This window comes from Mixophyes fleayi, chromosome 2 (genome assembly GCF_038048845.1).
Source record: "Mixophyes fleayi isolate aMixFle1 chromosome 2, aMixFle1.hap1, whole genome shotgun sequence".
In the NCBI taxonomy this organism is placed as follows: Eukaryota; Metazoa; Chordata; class Amphibia; order Anura; family Limnodynastidae; genus Mixophyes; species Mixophyes fleayi.
The window spans coordinates 361,993,651-362,017,227 of NC_134403.1; positions in this window are offsets into that span (position 1 = coordinate 361,993,651).

Consider the following 23,577-nt stretch of genomic DNA (forward strand, 5'->3'; position numbering starts at 1 on the left):
CCTCTGGGCTGGACCTACACTCCCTCTGGAATGGAACTGGACTCCTTCTGTCCCTCTGGGCTGGACCTACACTCCCTCTGGAATGGAACTGGACTCCTTCTGTCCCTCTGGGCTGGACCTACACTCCCTCTGGAATGGAACTGGACTCCTTCTGTCCATCTGGGCTGGACCTGCATCTACATTTCACTTGTTAAAGGGTCACGTAAATCTCTGTCACTCATTTAGTTTCCATTAAAATCAGAACTGTACAGCAGAACAGAGGTGTCAACGAGCACTACTGAGGGTGAATGTTTGAAGGTGAGGGGGCTGTCATGTCTTGGCCGGTCACCATCCTTGTCTCTACTACTCAGTTATCCTCAAGCTCCCTCCCAAATATGACTCATTGTCTTCAGTCTTCACCATGGGACTACAGCAAGTTTAAAACCTTATTTATATTTTGAAATTAATTTCTGTTTATATCTATCACTGTCACAATTGTGCAAACCTCAAAATTTTGCACCCTCCCAAATCTCTCTCTTAGTCCTACTCTGCAGCCTATGCAGCCTATTGCATAATCACTCACGGTGTGTGATTGTATCATTGAGGACAGGGTTGTATGTGACAGGGGGAGTGTCATTATATGATGAGGGGAATGGAGGCAACAGGAAGCTACAGACTGAGAGTTATATAGTGGAAGGAGCAGGGTCCCCAGCAGCACAGAGTATATCAGGAGATGATTGATGTGTTAGTGAGGACAGGGCTGCATGTGACAGGGGCAGTGACATGATATGAGGAGGGGAATGGAGGCAGCAGGAAGCCACAGACTGAGAGTTATATAGTGGAAGGAGCAGGGTCCCCCAGCAGCACTGAGTATATCAGGAGATGAAGGATGTCCCAGTGAGGACAAGGCTGCATGTGACAGGGGCAGTGACAAAGATTTTAGGAGGGGAATGGAGGCAGCAGGAAGCCACAACTGAGATTTAGATAGTGGAAGGAGCAGGGTCCTCTAACAGCACAGAAGAGTGATGCGAGGCTCCTGTCAATCTGAAGTGGGAAAGTTGTGGTGTCAAATGCACCTTTATATGAAACAAAGTTCATCTAATATACAGTTGGTGTGTTTGATAAACACTGTGCTATATGAAATAATGAGGTTTGGAGAGTTATTCCTTTTCAGAAATTGGGGATTGGCTTGGGGCAGATGGCTAGTCTTAGGGTAGAGTTCAGGGATAGTTTATCCTTTCTACAAAGGCAGATACACTAAGGGACAAACTGCCTATCTCCTAAGTGTACATAGTAGTTATAAAGTGGCTTTGAGTGTGCAGAGTTGGGGCGTCAAGTGCACACGCATGGGATTGATACAGTGGATACAAATTTTCATGTTGTTCAGTGAAGATTTCTGTTATACTCCCATCCATTCTAGGCGGGCAGTGGTCAGCGGTGGATGCTCTGTCTTTATCTTTGAAGTGGGAATGCTGTGAACTCTGACATAGAGAGAGGAAAGACGAGAGACAGAAGGAGTCCCCACTGAACTGAACTCTTTAAAGAAATGGCTTTAATTTGGAGAAAAAAGGAATTAGCATGGAAAGGATGGATGGGGTGCAAATATGATTAACCAGCAATAAAGTAACTAATTAAATTAATAATGCATTAGCAATTATAGCCGGGGAATAAATTAAGGTTTAAATCAATATATTCTGAGCAATTATTTATTACTTAGGACATTAAATGACTATTAAGAACAGTTTTCTTAACCTATAACAACCACCTATAATTATTTTTATGTACAGTAATGTAAAAGCCTTTTAAATGTGAATCTTTATGAAATCTATCTTAAAGGTTTTGATTTAATATAATGTCTAATGAGAATTCTGTGTGTTTTACCCTAATTGGATCCTAGTGTCTCACAGGCATTTCAATTTCTTTGACTTTCTCTTATTTGTGCTGTTAGTAGACATCACAATTTTAAAATGAAATTGTTTATTATGGAGATAGTACAAACAGAGTACACAAATCAAACCTTTACAATATATCATATCTTCAAGTTATTGTAAATGTATTTGTAATAAGAATAAAGGGAGGGAGAGAGGGGAGTGAGAAGGGAAGTGCAGGAAACACTGTGAGTATCTCTTTAGAATAGATTAGCAAATTAATTGCAGATTATAGGTATTTGGAAATCAAAAAGAGAAAAAGAAATAAAAGATAAGAAATAAAAGAAGACACTTATTAACTGTCCTGATATGGGGTCCGGATCAGCCCGGCAGGAGATCGTGAGGAAGGGAGCCATGAATTGAGAATACGATGGAGGAGCTTCCTTTCAGTTTTCAGGGGCAGTCATTGTGTGAAGAACCAGGGGTCCCATACATGCAATATGCCCAGGGCCGGTGCTAGGGTTTTCGGCGCCCTAGGCAAAATTTCAACACCCCTCCCCCCTTCCTGCCCCGCCGCCGCCCCCAAATAAATAAATAAATGATTACATTTTATTTACCTGGTCTGTAGATGCAGGGGGGCTCTTCAAACCTCTTTTCTTTTCTTCACTTCTCTTCTCTTCTCTTCACTTCTCTTCTCTTTTCTGTCCTATGGCTGCTCCTCGCCTTCACACAGGAGGTGGAGCGATGCATTCTGGGAGGGGAGGGGAGGGGGAAAGAACTTTATTCACACTGTCTGTCACTGACAGACAGTGTGACAATACAGCAGGCGCCGCCGGGTAAAGACCTGTCACCTGATCACTGACGTCAGTGATCAGGTGTGTGATGCGCCGGGCAGCCCGGGCGCATCTGAATGAATACACAGTGACGGCGGACGTTGTAAAAAACAACTGCACCTCTCTCCCACTTCTCTCCGCTGACTAGATTTTTAAATCTAGGCAGCGGCAGCGGCGCCCTGCAGGTCCCGGCGCCCTAGGCAACTGCCTAAGTTTGCCTAATGGGAGCGCCGGGCCTGAATATGCCAGACGTATGACGAAATAGACAGTAGGAATCTGCTGGCATCAAGATATTTTAACACCTGACCAGGCCAGGACTTAGCTGTGCATATTAAAGTCCTCTGTTGTTTACGTCTGCAAGTTGGTGGTACCACTTAGAAGAGAAAATGAGAAATATCTGAGTCAAGCCCTGTTTTGTCTGCAGCATAGTTCATATTTAAGAAAAGAACCCACTTAAGTCTTATGCATGTATACAGTCATGGCCAAAAGGTTTGAGAATGACACAAGTATTGGTTTTCACAAAGTTTGCTGCTTCAGTGTTTTTAAACCTTTTTGTCAGATGTTGCTATGTTATACTGAAGTAAAGTTATAAGCATTTCATAAGTGTCAAAGGCTTTTATTGACAATTACATTAAGTTTATGCAAAGAGTCAATATTTGCAGTGTTGACCCTTCTTTTTGAAGACTTCTGCAATTCGCCCTGGCATGCTGTCAATCAACTTCTGGGCCACATACTGACTGATGGCCGCCCATTCTTGCCTAATCAATGCTTGGAGTTTGTCAGAATTTGTGGAGTTTTTTGTCCACCCGTCTCTTGAGGATTTACCCCAATTTCTCAATGGGATTAAGGTCTGAGGAGTTTCCTAGCTATGGACCCAAAATTTCGATGTTCTGATCCCCGAGCCACTTAGTTATCACTTTTGCCTTATGGCAAGGTGCTCCATCACGCTGGAAAAGGCATTGCTTGTCACCAAACTGTTCTTGGATGTTTGGGAGAAATTGCTCTTGAAGGATGTTTTAGTACCATTCTTTATTCATGGCTGTGTTCTTAGGCAAAATTGTGAGTGATCCCACTCACTTGGCTGAGAAGCACCCCACACATGAATGGTCTCAGGATGCTTTACTGTTAGCATGACACAGGATTGATGGTAGCGCTCACCTTTCCTTCTCTGGACAAGCGTTTTCCAGATGCCCCAAACAATCTGAAAGGGGATTCATCAGAGAAAATGACTTTACCCCAGTCCTCAGCAGTCCATTCTCTGTAACTTTTGCAGAATATCAGTCTGTCCCTGATGTTTTGCCTGGAGAGAAGTGGCTTCTTTTCTGACCTTCTTGACACCAGTCCATCCCCCAAAAGTCTTCGCCTCACTATGCATGCAGATGCACTCACACCTGCCTGCTACCATTCCTGAGCAAGCTCTGCATTGGTGGTGCCCCAATCCCACAGCTGAATCAACTTTAGGAGATGGTGCTGGCGCTTGCTGTAAGTTTTTGGGTGCCCTGAAGCCTTCTTCACAACTATTGTACTTCTCTCTTTGACATTCTTCATGATCCTATAAATGGTTAATTTAGGTGCAATCTTACTAGCAGCAAAATTCTTGCCAGTGAAGCCCTTTTTGTGCAAAGCAATGATGACTGCACGTGTTTCTTTGCAGATAACCATGGTTAACAGAGGAAGAACAATGTTTTCAAGCACAGCCCTCCTTTTAAAGCTTCCAGTCTGTTATTCTAACTCAATCAGCATGATAGAGTGATCTCCAGCCTTGGCCTCGTCAACACTCTCACCTGTGTTAACAAGAAAATCACTGACCCGATGTCAGCTGGTCCTTTTGTGGCAGGGCTAAAATGCAATGGAAATGTTGTTAGATGAAGAACTAGCACTTACACAAACCAGTTAAATTACTCATGTGTACTCATTCCTTAAAAGGACAAGAGACGTCAGTCAGGAAGCCCTTGTTCATCAGGGTAAATGTTTCATATAAATACGCTGGGTAGCCTAGACATACACCACAATTACTCCTAATTGTCTGCTGCATCCATCTAGGAGATTGTGTACTCCTTTGGAAAATGTAAAACAATAATAGAAAACTAACCAATTACTCCACACAGAAAAACATGTTCTATTTCAAGTCTCATGATCTTATAGAAACTCTTCCAAACCATCAGTGGATTATGATGTATTGCAAACTTTCAATGGAAAAATGGCTGGTTATACTCGGTCACAAATTCGTAAATCCAACACTGAATTTTAGTCCTTTGGACGTATCAATGTGCTGAGAATTCATGAACTATCTTAAGTTATATTAATTTTGCAGAATATATAAGAGATCCGGTATGTCTCCCATTATATAAACGATTCCGCACTTATGTAAAGAAGTGCCACTATAGTTCACCATTATTTATTTATATAGCGCCACTAGTTCTGCAGCGCTGTACAGAGAACGCACTCACATCAGTCCCTGCCCAACTGGGGCTTACAATCTAAATTCCCTAACACACACACACACACACACAGAGACTAGGGTCAATTTGTTAGCAGCCAATTAACCTACCAGTATGTTTTTGGAGTGTGGGAGAAAACTGGAGCACCCGGAGGAAACCCACGCAAACACAGGGAGAACATACAAACTCCTCACAGATAAGGCCATAGTCGGGAATTGAACTCATGACCCCAGTACTGTAAGGCAGAAGTGCTAACCACTAAGACACCATGCGGCCCACAAATTTAGTAAATTTAGTAAATTAACAAAAGAAAGAACAATGCACTTATTTTCTGTGGCTCTTCATGAAAGCCAGTGACTTTGATTTTAGTTCTAGCGCAACTCCGAACGCTACTGTGAAGGTCATTAATTGTAACTAATTCCTTCAGCTGCTGGTTTAATACTTGACCATCGCGATCGATCCTGCTTACTAGAGTCCATCCACTGAAACAAAGTTTGACTGGATAGTAAAGTTTAAACAGACTTCCGTGTTGGTATCTGTTCTAGTAGGATTTCATAACGTGTTTCATCGCACCCATGTGATTTCTTCAGAGGCACAGCATGAACCTTGCTGTTGAATCTACAATACAATCTATAATATAAAAGCCTAGTGGCATGTGTCTGTGTGTGGAAAAAAAAACACAAGCTGCAGCGCCACCTGCTGGGCAGAGTTATACACTGACCTACTAAATTCTTAGCATTATCTAATATATAAAAGAAAAAACTATTTTCTCAGAAAGGGCTCATCCAATTGACCTGAAATTTGGTATACTGACATTATTTGACAAAAAAATTAGAAAAGTGAAGTCAGTTAACTTCCATCATCCCCCCTTCCCCCCGTAGGAGGGGTAGTAAAGGCTAAATTTACGAGTTAAGGGCTCAAACTCATTTTCGTGAGGTAATTTTACCTCATGAACACACATTAAAAAGGGCGCTTGCGTCGGGAAGTAACACTCTTCCCCTGAGGAGGCCTGGGCTAGGCCCAAATGCATGACAAGAACTTTTTAAGACCTTAAGTAGCTTGATTTGACTAGAATGCATGAGTATCATGCACGGGTTAACTTGTGTTACATATGAGCCAGATGATCATTTCTGATGGAAAAGGAGAATTCTTTTGTAATAGCATCCCCATATAAGAAATGGAAAAAAAGAAGAACAATTAACACAAATATAATGTATCTAAAAAATACAAAAGAAAAAAATATCAGACGCTAGAGAAGAATCAGTCCAAAGAGTAAAAAGAAAAAGGAAGATGTACCCCTAACCACAGCTGTTCATTTGAGGAAATGCAACCTCTGAAAATTAGATAAAAAAAAAAACAGAAGATGATCAGCAGAGAAAAGAACTTCAGGAATAGTTCAAAATAATATAATCATGGTGGTGGCAGAAATCTTATAAAAGGAGAACCGATTAGCATGTATAAAAATCCACACAGAAGACTGGTGTTATCAGTGGAAGGAGACTAATCAAATAATATAGTTTTAATGAAAAAAAAACAAATAAAATGGAAAACACAAAATCTTACCATTACAATTCACAGTTAGGAACAAAATAATTGTTAGGAGACAAAACCGTCCCCACGTGGTGTATGCAAAGTTCAATATAGTAATATGGGATTTATATTTAAAAAAATGCAAAAAAAACATCATTAACATCCCATAATAGATAGGGTATAAGCCCCTTACCAGATGCTAAGCATCAATGAAATCAAAAGATGTTTCACAATCAAACATCACTGATCAAAGTCCTGGTAGGAGGGATCGCCGTTATAACCACAAAAACTTTCGGCTTTAACAAGAGTCTTTTTCAAGGTGGGTGTGTGTGTGTGTCCATGTGGTAGGGAATTTCGATTGTAAGCTCCGATGTGAATGACTACATATGCTTTGTACAGTGCTGTGTGTGTAGCCAGTTTAATGCATGCTAGTATGTTTGATATTATATAACAAAATGGTATAAGCTGGCGCAAAAATGGAGTATAGAACAAATATAAAATGTACCAAAATATTGTTTAATGGTATATCACAAAAAAGGTCCAAACCGAAGGTACCTTATTCCATAGAAGCAAAACCTCATAGGCAAAAAATTCCTTGAATAAAATACATATATATATATTGCAACAGAAAACAGGCCGGGCGCCTCATAGTGTGATATCAAATAAGCAAAGTGGGAAAAAGTAATAACATGCGTACCGTGAGGTAAGCAGCAATGAAGAGAAGATGGAGTAGCCTCTGCTGTGATCGTATTCCTCCAAATCTCCACCAATCAGCAAATCAATATAAAAAGAGCAAACATAGTGTAACACCGCAATAGATAATACACCTGATGGGAAGGGTTCACCACTAAACACCAGGGGCTAGATCTACTAAACGGCGGGTTTGAAAAAGTGGAGATGTTGCCTATAGCAACCAATCAGATTCTAGCTGTCATTTAGTAGAAGGTACTAAATAAATGACAGCTAGAATCTGATTGGTTGCTATAGGCAACATCTCCACTTTTTTCAAACCCGCAGCTTAGTAAATCTAGCCCCAGAACTCTATGTAGTGTATGGGACCTAGATCCCAGAATCACATAACAGGACACCCATATGAGTGCATAATAAATATGAAATCTGCGTACCAGATAACAATAGAAATCTCACATCTCAAGATAAATGTTGAACTTCCCCCTCATATTTATTTTTTCCCCCCTTCCTGCCCGCAGAAAGCGTATGACCTAAGACAGCTGCCTTAGAGACTCATAAGGTGCATTTGATGCCACAATCGTCCTGCACCAGTCTGACAGAAGCCTCATGTCAATAGTCCCTGCTTTTGGGGGATCCTGCTCATCATTCCTCAGTGATAATGTTTAGATGCTTTGATTCGCTACATGATAATCTAACCCCTCCCACTTAATATGTTTACATATAAAAATGCAGAAATAGACTGAGCTGAAATGCAAATGTATCGTTTTTAATATTCCAATACCACCCATTTCCACACAGAATACACCCATTTGGCAGGAGATAAGCAATTTGGATGCATAAATTTGATTTCATATACAAGTACGTTTCACACAATGACCTTCCCAAAACACTGTGGATCCTACTGTTTTGACTATGTAACTCTCAGCCCCTAACTACCTGCTTACCTCCAGTCCCCCTCCTCACATCATGGCACTGCCCATGTCACATGCAGCCTTGTCCTCACTAACCTAATCACAGGCCACTGCCCCTCACAAGGTCAACTCATTCAGCTCCTGCTGCTCTGAACATTCCAATGATCCGATTGGTTACTGGTCGCTATCCCCACCCACATCAAAACAGGGCACACATGGATAAACAGGATGAATAGAACAAGGAGTTCTATTCACTAGTGACCCCATGCCAGACATTTACATCAATAATGGTGACTGTAGTAGGGGGTTATAAGAATGTTTCCTAGAAGCACTATGTCAGCAGAAGCCTAAGAATCAAAGCATGTTCTTAGAATACTACAATAGTCAAAGATGTTTAAGAACAGACCTCTACTCAATATAGAATCTCGGGATACAACATGATATGAGTGCCTCATACTGACCCAGGTATGATCTAAATGTCTAGAAACCTTTATCCTATCTTGTGTGATGATGTTGTACAAAAAAAAGGGAGCCCAATGCATGTGCCACGAGAAAATTGTCATTGGAAAGTCATATGGACCAGATAATGATATAGCGCTCCCCGCTCTTGCTGATGTACTTTGCTGAATTCATGAATCTTCCACAAAGCTAACTATAAAATCCATTTTATTACGTTACTGGAACTTTGTATCACAAAAGTCCACATGGCGCTGCAAGCAGGGTTTTACTATCATAATGTGGGACATAGGAGTTGTGCTTATGATTTTTGTACTTTTAGTAAGCACAATATTGTTCTGGTTTTGTGATCAAAATAGCTAATGAAAATGTTTAAATGGAGAAGAAATTAAAAAAAAAACATGTAATCACTCTGTGTGGGCCCAATTCAAACCCTGGGTTCCCTTGGCTCAAGGATTGTGCAGATATGAGCAACCATTGAAAGTTTATAATACCTGTCATCAGTTGCTAAATTTAGATTTAAGCAAGTTGTATCATTCAGAGCATAAAGATGCATCATGGATCAGATTGCTATATGTATGTATTTGTATCTATTTACAACATCAGAAACAATTGGAAACACAATGTGTGGATTACTCCGTTAAACTGCTATCTAAATGACACAGAAATAAAAGGTTCCTCATGAACATGAAAGAGTCTCGGGGGCTACTGGGCAGTGGGCTGAAATTGACAATTGGTATTTTCCTTCAGAATCTAATTAAGAGACAATTATTACAGATGATGAGAAGCAATTGAAGGCAGCTGTCATTTGGAAGACTAGGGAGGAAATAGTTATGGAAGCAGCTGAAGGAGTTAATGTAAACGGTGTATGTTTGGGAGCACAGCAAGCTATAGAGAATGCTGTGACTTTATGGCAAGCGAATTAGCAGAGATATGCTTAGAGACCAGGGGGGTAAATGTATGAACCTCCGGATTCTTCAACTCCGGCGAGTTCAGCATCTTCAGCGCTTAAATTTAAAGCGGCGCTGCCTTGTAAAGGGAAGTTTCCCTCTACAAGGCAGCGCCGCTTTAAATTTAAGCGCTGAAGACGTTGAACTCGCCGGAGTTGAAGAACCCAGAGGTTCATACATTTACCCCCAGGAGAATCTTGACTTGGATATTAAGATTACAATCTTAATATCCAAGATCGTCACACTGACAAGTGTTGGGAAATACAATATGGGACCCATAAGTTAGGACTTTAATGAGAGTAGCTAGAGAAGATAATGCTGATTTCTCACTACTGTTTATTGTGCTTAACTGTATCAGAATGATATATTAAAACCCTAGACTCTCGGAGGCTATTCAAAAATTGAGAGAAATGGGGTTTACAGACAGGGGTTTAAGAGAAATCCAATGCTTTTAGTGCAGGGAGACATAATGATTACTCCACAATGGGAAAGACCAGATCAGGCCTGGTTTACACCTTTTATGAGGAATCTGATGATACGAGGTGCTCCACGTGTTTTGAAGGCTTCATTGTTTACTGTACTAAGCTGGTTGGGATCAGATGACAAGATTCATGATGTAAGCATCATTTTATGTCAGTTTGCTGAGCTAGATAACAGTGCAAGAGATAAATCCAAAAGAGTAAGAACTACCAAAACAAATTTCCCAATAAAATACAAAAGGCCAATGAACATTATTATTTAAGGATCTAAATACTTGATTGCTCACATGAAGGCAAGATCAAACAATTCTATATGGAAAGAAAATCTTGGATGGAACTAAAAACAAATGGACATATATATGGAGACATTGACCTGATCGGAGAATATGCATAAGACATGTAGATTCTCACGTTAGTCATCCCTATAATGAGGTGGTTGATGAGTTAACACAGATTGATAATGTTGAATTAGAAACTGAACAGCCCAAATTAAACATGACACCAAGGAGCACAGAACATATGTGTGGTGCCCCAAAATCTGAGTACCCTGGGGTGTATCTATATGTTTTTATTTTGTTAAATTAAATTTGTTAAATGTTAAAAGTGTTTATAAAGATTTGAAAAAAATATATATATATTTTCTTGAGGGAGAAGTGACAGTTGGGAGTGGTTGGTGGTTGCCGGGAGTAACAGGAAGGAGGAGTATGTGGCATAGCAACAAGTCCACTGACTTTGGTAATAACTGTGAACTCCCAGAAGGCAGTGGGAAGAGGAAAGTTCTAGACTTCTGAGGGAGAGAGATCCCTGTGTCTGCATAGACTGAGAGAGAAGAAGATAAGAAGTGAGCCAAAGAGAGGTGTGAGTAAAAAGGAAAGTACTGAAAACAAATAAGCAGTATAGAGATCTGTGACATCACACTAAACAGACTGAGCTATGTACTGAGAACAGTGTGAGAGGAGAGAAAATAGAGAGGTCTGTGAATACACACAAAAGAGACTGTGTAATACAAAAGATCATCAGCTTATTTGGCGTGAAAAAGTAATTTATGGGCCCCAACCACGTGCAGCACTTCTACTAAATTCCTGTGCACAGTTCAACCCAGGACTGAGTGTAAAATATAGTAACGTTACCAGGGATAATATTGGTGCACCAAATGTTTTAGTTGAATATTAATGTTAAGTGATTTACCTAAAAATTGATTTATTGTTATTATATGTTGAATGCTATTGTGCTCTATGTTGATCAAATTAATATTTTGTCATTACCATTGAGTTGAAGGGGTCAGTGGCGCGGTTGCTTACCAAAATTATCTTTACCGCGTTATTAATAAACCCAAGTTATTTGTCCAATCCTTGTCCCTTTCATTGAAGAATTTATCTCCTGATCACCGGATGTCCGAATATAAAGAACCTGACTCGTGTCTAGAGGACAAGGTAAGGGAAGGAAATCCCATCCGTCTCGACCACCACATATGCACATGGGGATACCAGCAATGAATTTCCACTATTTACCAGCATGGGATTCCCACAACTTTGGAAATGGCAAAAGCCATCATTTTGGATTGTCCTATATGTGAGGAAATATAGAAATGGGCAAAAGAGAAACTAACACCTGAACATATCTTGAGCAGAAAAAATGCCTAAGTATGGTAGATAGACTGGTACACTATATAGGCCACAAACTGCAGTTAGACGTGGGATACTGTGCCTCCAGCGTGGACACACACATTGGACTTATGGTAGAGCATCCTAACAAACATGCAGAACAGAAAGGGACACAGTCTGATAATCGTGCCCATTTTACATGACGTGGTGTGCAGGATTGGGCAGATTCACATGATGTCCACTGGGTACTACACATACCAATAAGCTACAGGGTTAATTGAAAGAATTAATGGATGACTAAAACAGCAAATTAAGACATGCACACCAATACATACTTTGAGAGGGTGTGCATGGGTGTTACATGTCTCTGTCCACAACATAAATAACAGAGTAGTAGGACATCAAACCCATCTAAGAAGAATGCTCACACAGCACATAGAAATGTGTTATACAGAAGGGGTAGTGAGGACACTGGGCTTTTGTGTAACTCTGGTGCCCACTCGATGCTAGAAAGTCAACCCAAAGGCAGTTTTGTGTTCTGGCTGAGGGTACGTTTACTTAGGCAACCAACTGGAAAAGTACAAGAGTACTTGATTTTATATCACAAATTATATATACCGTATTTTTCGCTCCATAAGACGCACTTTTTCCCCCCAAAAAAGTGGGGGGAAAAGTATGTGCGTCTTATGGAGCGAATACTGCAAGCAATAAAAAAGAAAACTTACAGAGAAGCAGGTCCCGGCCAGGCTGCGGATCCTCCTGATCGTCCGTCCGCCTGCCCGCCTATCTGTGAGGACCTAGCTATCACATGGGACGGCACCTGTCATGTGGTGCACGTCCCATGTGATAGCTAGGTCTTCACAGATAGGCGGGCAAGCGGACGGACGATCAGGAGGATCCGAAGTGCTGTAGACATCGCTCGTGCAGGGAATAAGGTAAGTTATGGGAGGCTATACTGCGGGTGTGCTGGAGGCTATACTGCGTGTGTGCCAGTGTGTTAACATAGCATGTGTGTCTAAGAGCGGGGATCAGTGTGTTAATATAGTGTGTGTGTGTTGGTGAGTGAGAGTGGGGGCCGGTGTATTTTGTGTGAGTGAAGGAGCCAGTGTATTTTGTGTGAGTGAAGGGGCCAGTGTATGTTTTCCTCCTCTAAAAACTAGGTGCGTCTTATAGTCAGGTGCGTCTTATGGAGCGAAAAATACGGTATATATATATATATATATATATATATATATATAAAACACACAAGAATAACAATTAATATGTATTTTTAGGTCCTAGGGGTGGGGATCTTGCCCGTAAACTATCATGTAGGGAAATGTATTGGATTTTTAAGTTGAATACACTTGCTCCTTTTGGCTTAAATGAAGCATTTGAAATAGCCCCGTACATATAAGTTATTAATTTTCTTTTTTTGTCTTTCTCTCTCATGATATTTCCCTTTTTGTCTCCTCTACGATCAATTTTAAATATATGATTGTCTGCTAGCTTATATGTATTAATTTCGTTACAGATTTCATGTACTGAATATTGATATATTGGTTCTCTAGTCAGTTTATCCTCTGTATAGCTTAGTTTCTCCATTGTCCAGAGTTTGTGTACTGTACTTGGAGGGTATAGAAGCGATGGATTGTTACATAATATATAAATACTTACCTGCTGTTCCTTGTATGTTAGGTCCTAAGGGCGGAGTTATGTGCCTAATTTTTACTTATGGTTGTTATAAAATAATTTTTATGGTTGATGTAAACTAATTTTATTAAATTCCATTATGATGATAACTATTTTGGCCCAGTTATTAATAATACTGTTTTGATCCCCTATGTAAGGGAGACAGTAGTGCGATTTACACATACTTTGTGTTTTAGTAGTAAAGTTTTGTATCCTTGAATTGAATGATCTGTAATAGAAGTGACGTTTCTGTGGAAAACGGAAGTTAACTGGATAGTCTGAAGGGCGGAAGTGATAGTGAGGCAGCGCTTCATACTGGCACTGACAACTTCCGGTTTCCGGCGCTTCCAACGCGGAATTGATGAGAAGCGGGCATTATAAAAGAAGGCCTGTTATGTCTGGTAATTATTCATCCTTTTGATAAAGTCTAACAGACAAAACGCGTCAAGGATCTTTTCTGAGGTGCACTCGTTTTTCGGATTCACCAGCTGAGGACGCATTGTCACTTGCCTGAGAGGGCTGAGGAATCTTATCCCCTGTCGGTATATTGATGTCAAGGAGCCAGGATTACCGGTGTTTGGCGAGATCATAACTGGACTGTGGATGATTTTAGTGCACAGATAAGCTTGAATTGATTTTATATAATGTACGGGCAATGAATTTGTTGTCTATGGATACAATTTTATGAATTAAATGATGTTTCACTTTTGTTAAAACGCACTACTCTATTGTTTGCTATTTTCTATCTGAGTTATAGTTTGGAATACCCTAATCTGCATAAGAAGGATCTGGAGTTCGCAGAGGGATACTGACTCAGATAAACGAAATTATATTATTTATCTGGTACGAGGATAATTTGATAATCAATCTGATCACTGCTCCAACTTGGCAATATCACACTATGTTTTGGTGCTTCTTTTTCTCGTTTGTTTATATATATATATAAAACACACAAGAATAACAAAAAATACTGGAAACAAATGCTAGGGGTTCACCACACGAAGAGCCTACTATGCAACCTTACCCTAAAGGGACTATATTCACCAGTTCCCTTGGAGTGCTGTCCTGGTCACTGAGCTACAGTATGCTATCAGGGCCAAACCTCAATGTCTCCTTCTTTTAGCAGTTACATAAAGTCCACGGACAATTCCAAGAGCAGAGCAGTAGGCACAATCCTCTGTTCAGCCCAAAATGAGCCGTAGACCCTAGTCAGACATGTCTGGGGAAGAGAGATGCAGCAGCGAACGCTGTTTTTATAGACCCAAAACCAGTCTCCACCCCTGCTATAAATTCAAATAAGCACTTAAAATCTTGCATCAGTTCCGGTGGATGTTTATATCTGGTAGACCAGTGGGCTGAGTCAAACAACCCAGACTAGATTGGACTGGACCAATGGGCCCAGGTTCCAAGAGCATGTCCAGTTCGGTTCTCCCCTGGAGTTTGAGTTCAAAGAAGGCAGACATTTTATCCTGCAAGCAAGAAGGCTTTCACCACAGGGATAGTACATCATATTGTTTAGTATTGGTAGTGGGGGGGGGGGGGGGGGGCTCTAAGAGCCGGGCACAAGTTGCTGTGAAAAATTTGAATTTACATATAAAATACAGCAATCTTGCTGCTTAATCATTTAACAGTTTTCTCATTACACAATCACACAGGACACACATGGTGCCCGGTGGGCATTTAAACAAGAAACCTGGTGATCAAGTTAACACCTTTCACCTGGCAGTCCTCAGACCAAATGCTTAATTATCATGGGCTTTGTTTTACAGGCTCTGTTAAAAATAGCTGTACCTACTATGTTGGGAATAGCATTACCATACTATTCCCAACATGCTGTTCCAATTATAGGGCTAACTTTATATCTGCCAACCCACCTGGCAACATTAACCATAGTGTAGTTGTAACATAAGGCACACATATGATAATACATTTTACCAAAAGCTATTTAGCAGTGGTTGGCTTAGCCTAACTTCCACAATGCTCAGCATCCTGGTCTCTCCATAATCCTCCCCCCTTCTTAAACCAACTGCCCTTCCACCGGGCCAGTGGCAAAAAAGGGCCAGCTGGGACATCCATTTCTTCTTGTCGGGAAAGCATATCCACATTCCTGTGGCCTTGACTCTTTTTGTGGGAGATCACAAATTTAAAGGACTGCAAGGCTAGGTTCTAAAGCAACAACCATCTATTTTCTCCTGTAACCAATGAAAAATCCCACCCATACAGGTATGGTTGGAGCCTCTTGAGTGCCCATACTATGGAAAGGCACTCCTTGTTAATAGTGGCAAAAGCAATCTCCTGGTCCACTAGTTTATTGTAGACCATCCTTAGCTAGCCTCAACTGGGCAGTTCTTTACAAATCTGAACTCCTCCAACCCAGTGCCCCAGGTATAGTACGTCCTCCATCCCCATCTGGCTATACCAGTGAGGATAGTCATGCGTTTGAGGCTTGGGCAACATGTCCAAGGTGTTCCTTACCAGTTTCACTAAATAGCAATGTCATCTAGGCAGGCCTGAGCAAACTCCCTGATCTCTTTCAGGAGGTGGTGTACTGTCTCAGTAAGGTGGCTAGGGTGTTCTTCAACCCCAACAAGCACAGCAATAAACTCAAACAACCCAACGTGGTGATGAAGTTGGACTGCTCCTATTCTTCTCTGGAAAGGTGGACATACAGCAGTCCCCCCTCCCCCCAGTCTATCTAGTAACCCTTCAATATAGGGCAGGCTTGGCTAACCTGTGGCACTCCAGGTGTTGTGAAACCACAAGCCCCAGCATGCTTTGCCAATATATAGCAGCTTATTGCTGATAGGGTATGCTGGGACTTGTAGTTTTACAACACCTGGAGTGCCACAGGTTAACCAAGCCTGATAAAGGACATGGGCTAATGATAGTGGGTGGAGGGGGTTCTAGCAGCTCCAGGATCATCTCCATGGCACAGACATGTTCGCTCTCTGTAACATTTGGTCCCAGACCTGCCAATAGTTCCAATAAAAGGTTTACTGGGCTGTTGATTTCCCACTCCAGACATGACCCATTCAAGATGCCCTTGGCTGAGAGGCCGTCGGACTATCCTTGATGACAGAGATGCCCTGCTCAAACTTTTTAGGGTGTTCCCTGTCTCATTCCACATACTGAATGATGAGCCCTTCCCTAACATATGTTGATGCAAAGCTTATTCCTCTGTTGCAAAAGTGGTGTTGACCTTAGCACTGTCGTTGTGAGATATACTCCACTTTGCTGTCAATTACTTCTGCTAAATGCGGTGCCTGGTTTCTGAGTGCCAACTGTTTACTGGGCTCTGGACTGTATCTGGTAAACAGTTCCCCTGCAGCTCCACCTGAATGAGTACACAAGACTAAGTGATCCTACTGCTGGCACCAAATGTGCAGCGCTAGCTGGTCAACCCAAAAGCAGACTTACGTACTGGTTCTATATGTTCGAAATCACTTAAGCAAACAACTGAGAAAGTATAAGAAATAACAGGAAGTACAGTTAACAAAAGTCATGGGATACACCACACAAAGATCCTACTACTCAACCCTGTCCTATAAGGACTATAGTCATCAGTTCCCTTGGATCACTGTTCCATTCACTGAACCACAGTATTCAGTCCAATGTCTTCCTGTTTTAGTAGGAAAGTAGCCAAGTCTGCAGAGAAATCCATCAGCAGAGCAGGAGTAGTGTCAGTGAAATCTAGAGCCAGTAGGTTCATTACAACCTCAGACCTTAGAAACCCCTCAGGAATATATAGTGCAACCTATTCAGGTACCCACAGTGATATTTGGATTGGATAATGAGATTTCTTTGAATTTCATAAAAGATACAGGGGGGATGTAGTAGATTGTTCTCAGGCTGCTTCATGAATAGGTAAGTGACTGTACATCCAATAGTTGGAGAAACAATTCTAGAATGAATGATGCTAGGTGCTGTATGGATTCTCAATAAGAAAATCTATGAAATCAGCCCTACAGTACGTACAATAACAGGAGCTAGGTTCTGGGTTGTAACAACTGTAGACAGGAAACATAAAAGGAAAGTACAAAAAGCAATTAGTTTATTACACCAGGAGAATAATTGTTCATAGTTCAGTTGGCTAGGACAGCTAGGTAAACAAATTAAAAAATATTATGGCTTGGGAGATGCAGTATTATCCTTAAAATATATGTGTGCAAGTATTATGTATTTTGAATTGTATTACAGTGACCAAGAGTGACCTTGCGGAAATGTTGTAAATCCCTGATCCGAAAACCAGTCCGACCCATAGCACAGTGAGGACATGGAATGGTGCAGACTTTGCTGAATTTATGGTGCTTCCATTGAGCAAAGTATAAAATAATTTATTATCAATTAGATTTTCTGTGGTCTCATCTTATTATCTTGCTGAAACTTTGTATCACAACATTTCAGTTTAAGGCAGTGACCATATTAGTTTTCCAATATGCATGCTAGCCTCCACTCAATATAGTTTCATGAACAAGAACAGAGGCAAAGTGTGAATATTTTCTTTTTGTACATGTTCAGACCGACAATTTGTGTGTTCAGTGGCTAGTATTCATAGGATTTAAATGACTAAACCATTGTATTAATATTATACCCTTTTGTTGGAAACTGTTTGCTGAAAAAAACACAAACCCTGCACTATACTTTCAAATGAGATCAATCGGCAGGGCTGTAACTAGGGCTGTGCAATAGGGGCGACCGCCCAGGGTGCAATGCTGAAGGGGGGCGCAGTTTAGGTATATTTTAGTTTCATTTGGTCAAAATTGAGTGCTAGGGTGGCGCCATTTGACTTTCTCGGCCCAGGCGCTAGAATTTTAAGCTACGGCTCTGTCAATCGGTGACTTGTGAATTGGGTTTAGAATAATTCTGACAGGTACTTTCTGGATACTTTGCATAGAACCTTCATTTTTTCTGGAAATGTACAGATAAAAAAAAAATCACTTAACCTAGATAGAGATCCAAGTTTTAGATGATTAATAAACTAGCTACTGTGAGGACCATGGCTAATGATGTGCATACTCGATGCACATAGCTCACATCGTTTAGCAGATAACTATTAAAGCAAGTTAAGAGGAAGTAAAACGGATGGGGGAGAAACTTGACAACATTCTGTTGAAGCATAAACTATTAGGTTTATTTGTTCTTTAAAGTCACAATATGCTATACTATTTTTTATCTCCCATCTCAATCATTTGGTATTATGCACCGGCTTAATTTAACTGTAGTTCTGAGACATACTTTTTAATTTAATTTACAGCTAGTGAAGTTCTTTTAGACTACTTTGTATAGTTTTCAACTCAGAGACAACAAACTAAAATCAACTAACCACACACAAAAAAGTATTCACACATGTTGCAAGTGTTGCAAGTTTTTAATTATTTACTTATTTTGAATTGGAAAACTGAGGCAAAGGTGGGTGGGAATTGTAGTGAATAAGTGAATTACTGGACTGATACTCAAATCGGATATTAAAAATTCCACATCTTGTAACGTCCTGGCCCCCTCTAATACCTATTTTCCAACCACACAGTGAAAATTAGTAGGGAAGGTAAAAATGCAGAAAATGTAGTGAAAATGGCTGGTAATCATTTCTGCAATAATACATTGCTATTGTTTCATGAAATATATAGGCATAGTGCAAAGTGAGCTTTAAGATAATTCTGAAACAAAATGGGAGAGATCTGGTCATGCTCTGTCAAGTTGTATCCAGAACGTGACACTACCATAATTTACTCTTACTGGGTAGAAGAAAACCACATTACAAAGGAGGAATAACATTTTACAGATTGCGTTTGCGAGTTAAGACTGGAAAATGTTGGTCTGTAATATTTAAACTTTTAACAAAACAGTATAATGGGATATTAAAAAACATAATTACATAATTTCTAACCAATTTAGGATAACATGTTATTGTATAAGCGTTTCATATAATGGTCTGTTTTGCATGCATTTTGGGTTTTCCTCTGGCTCAATCAAAAGTAAATAAATATTGCAAAAATAAATACTTTACATTCGTAAATGCAGGTGCAGTGATGATGCACTTATAAGATTACAGCACAGAAGAAAAATATTATTTGAACAGGTTAAAGTAGAACAAACACACAAAGTGAATGCAGCAGTTTTGTGGGCTGGACCAAAATTCATAACAATGTAGCTTAGGATACATATAAGGAATTTTAGCTGCGCTATGTCATACCCTTGGTTGAGTCATATTGATGGATAGCTAATGTTTTCCAATGGCTACACGTGATGTCACTAATTTTGAGTAAATTGATTGGCTGTATCCTCATTGGTACCGGTTCAGCTCACAAACTTTAAAACAAACAAATTGTATCAAATGCTTATGATTGTTTAGATAAACATTTCCTTTAAAAAACATTACACACTAATAACAATGTACATGTAATACATTTTGCACAACAAAACAAAAAACAAAATACAGTAGAGGAAAACTAACATTTTGACATTTTCAGCCCATATAAGGAACTTCAGGAAGAATGACTTTACTTTTTGGGATCTTCAGTGTTTTGCAGCATTTCATGAAGAAGGTGTTTATATTAAACCAAAATGTTGCACATAAAAAAGTACGTAAAACTTACAACATACTTTGCTGCATGTATTGAAGACATGTTTAGACAAATTGTGCATCAATTTTTTATTTTATTTTTTAAAATAAATCTAAGCCTCTATTTGTTGAATATAACTCGAAACAAGTATAAAGTTCAGTTTGCTTTTATGAATTTGGCAAGTTGGAAAAAAACTCTCCCAATTATTAGTGCAGTATGTTTGGTGAAAATAGTTTTTTTTTTAATCTCACAAATTTAATGTCTGCATTTTCTATATCTTATAAATTCTGGTGAATTTCCACATGTTTTTTGGTAAAACACCAGTAAAGTTTGTGACACAATTCACTTTTAAAAAAAATAATATAATTCTAAACAAGTTTGATACACGAATAAAGAAAAGTTAAACAGCCACAATTTTCACAAACCACACTTGTCATCGGTTATTGAATCTCTCCCTTATGTTGTGATAAAACAGACTGTGTACAGTATGGATACAATATTTATAAAATGGAGTTCATTTGTATCTTAAAAAAATACATACAATTTGTTTGCACCCTCTAAAATCAAGACAGTTTAAAGTGTCAACAGATACTGTACAATCCCACAGATCAGTTAAACCACTTTTCAACACAAAGTACGTTATCAGACAAAATATAAGGAGAAGACATCTACTCTGTTACAAAAATATATATCCACTCATTGATACCGTAAGGTCAAAAATGTTCACAGTTATTCAGCCAAAATGGACTGATGTTTCCGTTTGCACCATGATATGCTTCACAATTTTGTAAGAGTCAATATCTCCTCTATATTTTTTTCTAACCTAGTTTATGTTGTAACATGTAAATATGTTAGTTTAAAAAATAATCAAGGTTTAGCATATATGTTTTTGTAAAATAAAAATAAAACATACCAGAGATGATCATTATGTTTTGCTCTGTTTGAAACATATATGCCTATTATAAAATAAATATTTAGATAACATGTAGTCCATAGAAGACAAATTTAATTTGAATATATGATGTTAAATATGTTCTAATTTTCTACAGCTTAAGGACCAATATGTGAAAGCAATGACACCTCTATCACCCCAGATAATTCATAATGAAGGGGAGAAAAACAATTCTGAGAAAATTAAAAGGATAAAATACAAATGTCCAATGTACCATTGAAAACTTTGGCATTATCAGGGAGACAGTTTCCCCCCAAAAAAATTTATTGTTTTACCACGAGTAGCACAAATTTAGAAATCAGACATAATTGAATGTAGGGGTCATTATTCATTCAAAGAGGTTTTTTTTCTACAATTAATTTATGAGAAAAAAACATTAGCTGAAAAATAATGTAGCATTTAATAAACATGGTTTGATCTCCCTTTTCCCATATTTAAAAGAGGAGATGTCTACAATAAGCTAAAAAGAAATAAACTACCATTCATTGCTTTCAAAATAAACTGTGAAAAGTTGAGGGGAAAAAATAATTAGCAAATAATAATTAAAACATTTACTTTAACTTTTCACAGTCTGACCAACACAGGTGTTCTTTTTTTTTTAATTATACCAACATTTATCTTTTTGTAGGCACAAGATTAACCTTTAAACCACCAAGTAAATTAGGGCTCTTCAATAGTAAATTATTAAACACACAGTTCATTATTTAGTACCATTTGAGGGCATCAATTATTTCACTGAAGTATCTAGACTAGGCTATGTGAATTTTACTTATGAAATCCTCTAAAATGATATTGGTTAAAGAGAATTTTTTTAAAAAACACAGAGGGTGTCATTGGGTGCATTAATTCAATGGAAATTCAGCAATGTCAAATGTAAAATGACTAACAGTTTGGCTGATATTTGAAAAATGCTGGATAAGACAGGAAACTATTTTAAAAGCCTTGGACAATCTTTACATATATTATACATGGGAAATGATTGGATATAGCATTTGAACAGGTTATCAGAACATGTTTAGTAGAATAATCTGTGGTTGCGAGTGGACATATCTGTCACTCACACTAGAATGTACAAATGGAGCCAAATTGAGATATTGGGAAATGTGTACCCTTTATGAAAAGGTACTAGAAGTGTATAGTGGACATTAATGGTTAATATTCACAAGTCTATGATCTAATGTTCACAAATGATAATGATAGTTTAGACTTATGTAAGTAAAAGTAGGTAAACATATATTTAAATAGATGAAAGACTCAATGTAAGAGAGTCTTTGAAAATGTCAATGATAATTCAACAGTAGTAATATAGTACTAAATAATTAAATTTAATATTTTTTTTTCCCTCAAACAAATTTTAGTTGTGTTTTATGTGCAGGCAAAAAATAAACATGATTGCACAAAAAATACAGCGTATTAAAGCTTACTTGACTATATAGTATAACCTGAAGAATTAGTACGACATTCATTTTCACCAATCAAAGTCTATGGGCTAGATTTACTGAGCTGCGGGTTTGGAAAAGTGGGGATGTTGCTATAGCAACCAATCAGATTCTAGCTGTCATTTTGTAGAAACAACTAAATGAAAGCTAGAATCTGATTGGTTGCTATAGGCAACATCCCCACTTTTTCAAACCCGCAGCTTAGTAAATCTAGCCCTAAGTGTTTTGCTTTCATTGCAACACCTACCAACACAGAATTCATGTACATCTGTTGATTTTTATAATCCACTTCTTAAAAAATTGGTTTTTTTTATCAGTTATCATGGAACTGGTCTGCTATCTGGTTCCAATTTTCAGGAAAACGCTTTTCCTGTTTCAGTTCCTTACTTTAGATACTAAGCTAATGTTCTCTTAACTTCACAAAATGTATCACTAGTGCTCTGTGTCTTAAAATGCAGCCTTTAGACCATTTGGCACTACTGCAACTAGTTGTTAAGCAGGATGTAAATTTGTACTATTTTATGCCGACTAAAATACCAAAAGAATAGGACCGGATTAAGATGTGTTTTGTTCTCTTTCTTTGCTGATAAACAGAGTTATTTGCCGATAAAACTTAGAGTTATCTGCTGATGGAAATTGGAGTGTATGAATATGAATAATTTGAGATACATCCAAATCTAAAATATTAAACAAATACATCATCAAAAAATATATGTGTATTGTGCATATAGGAATATTAAAGCTATTTGGTGGCAATAAAAATGTAAATGTTTAGAAATACATGCCGGCATAAATGTTATTACTCGTCAGAAGATTTAATGTTTAATTTTGCATCTATGATGTTAATTTGAGTTTTTTACTTTCATTATTTGTACCCATGAAGATAGAAGTAATTATTGTAAATCTGGAATAAGAGGATTGATGAATTCATTCACAGTATAACCAAACTATTTACTCTGTGTATTCAACTATGCCGAAGGCCTTTGCAGCCAAGATAGTAGAATTTTGTTACACACCAGCATTTTTTTAAAAAAAATAATGAAAGATTTTAGTATATCATTAGCTTCAGGACATTCAGTCTATTACAACGGCATTCGTCTTTGTAATATATGTATAATAGTTTCAGAATTGATAATACATCCAACAACTATCATTGTTTAACACACACTAGTTAATCTTAAAACCTGCTTGGATGATGATGAAATAGAAAG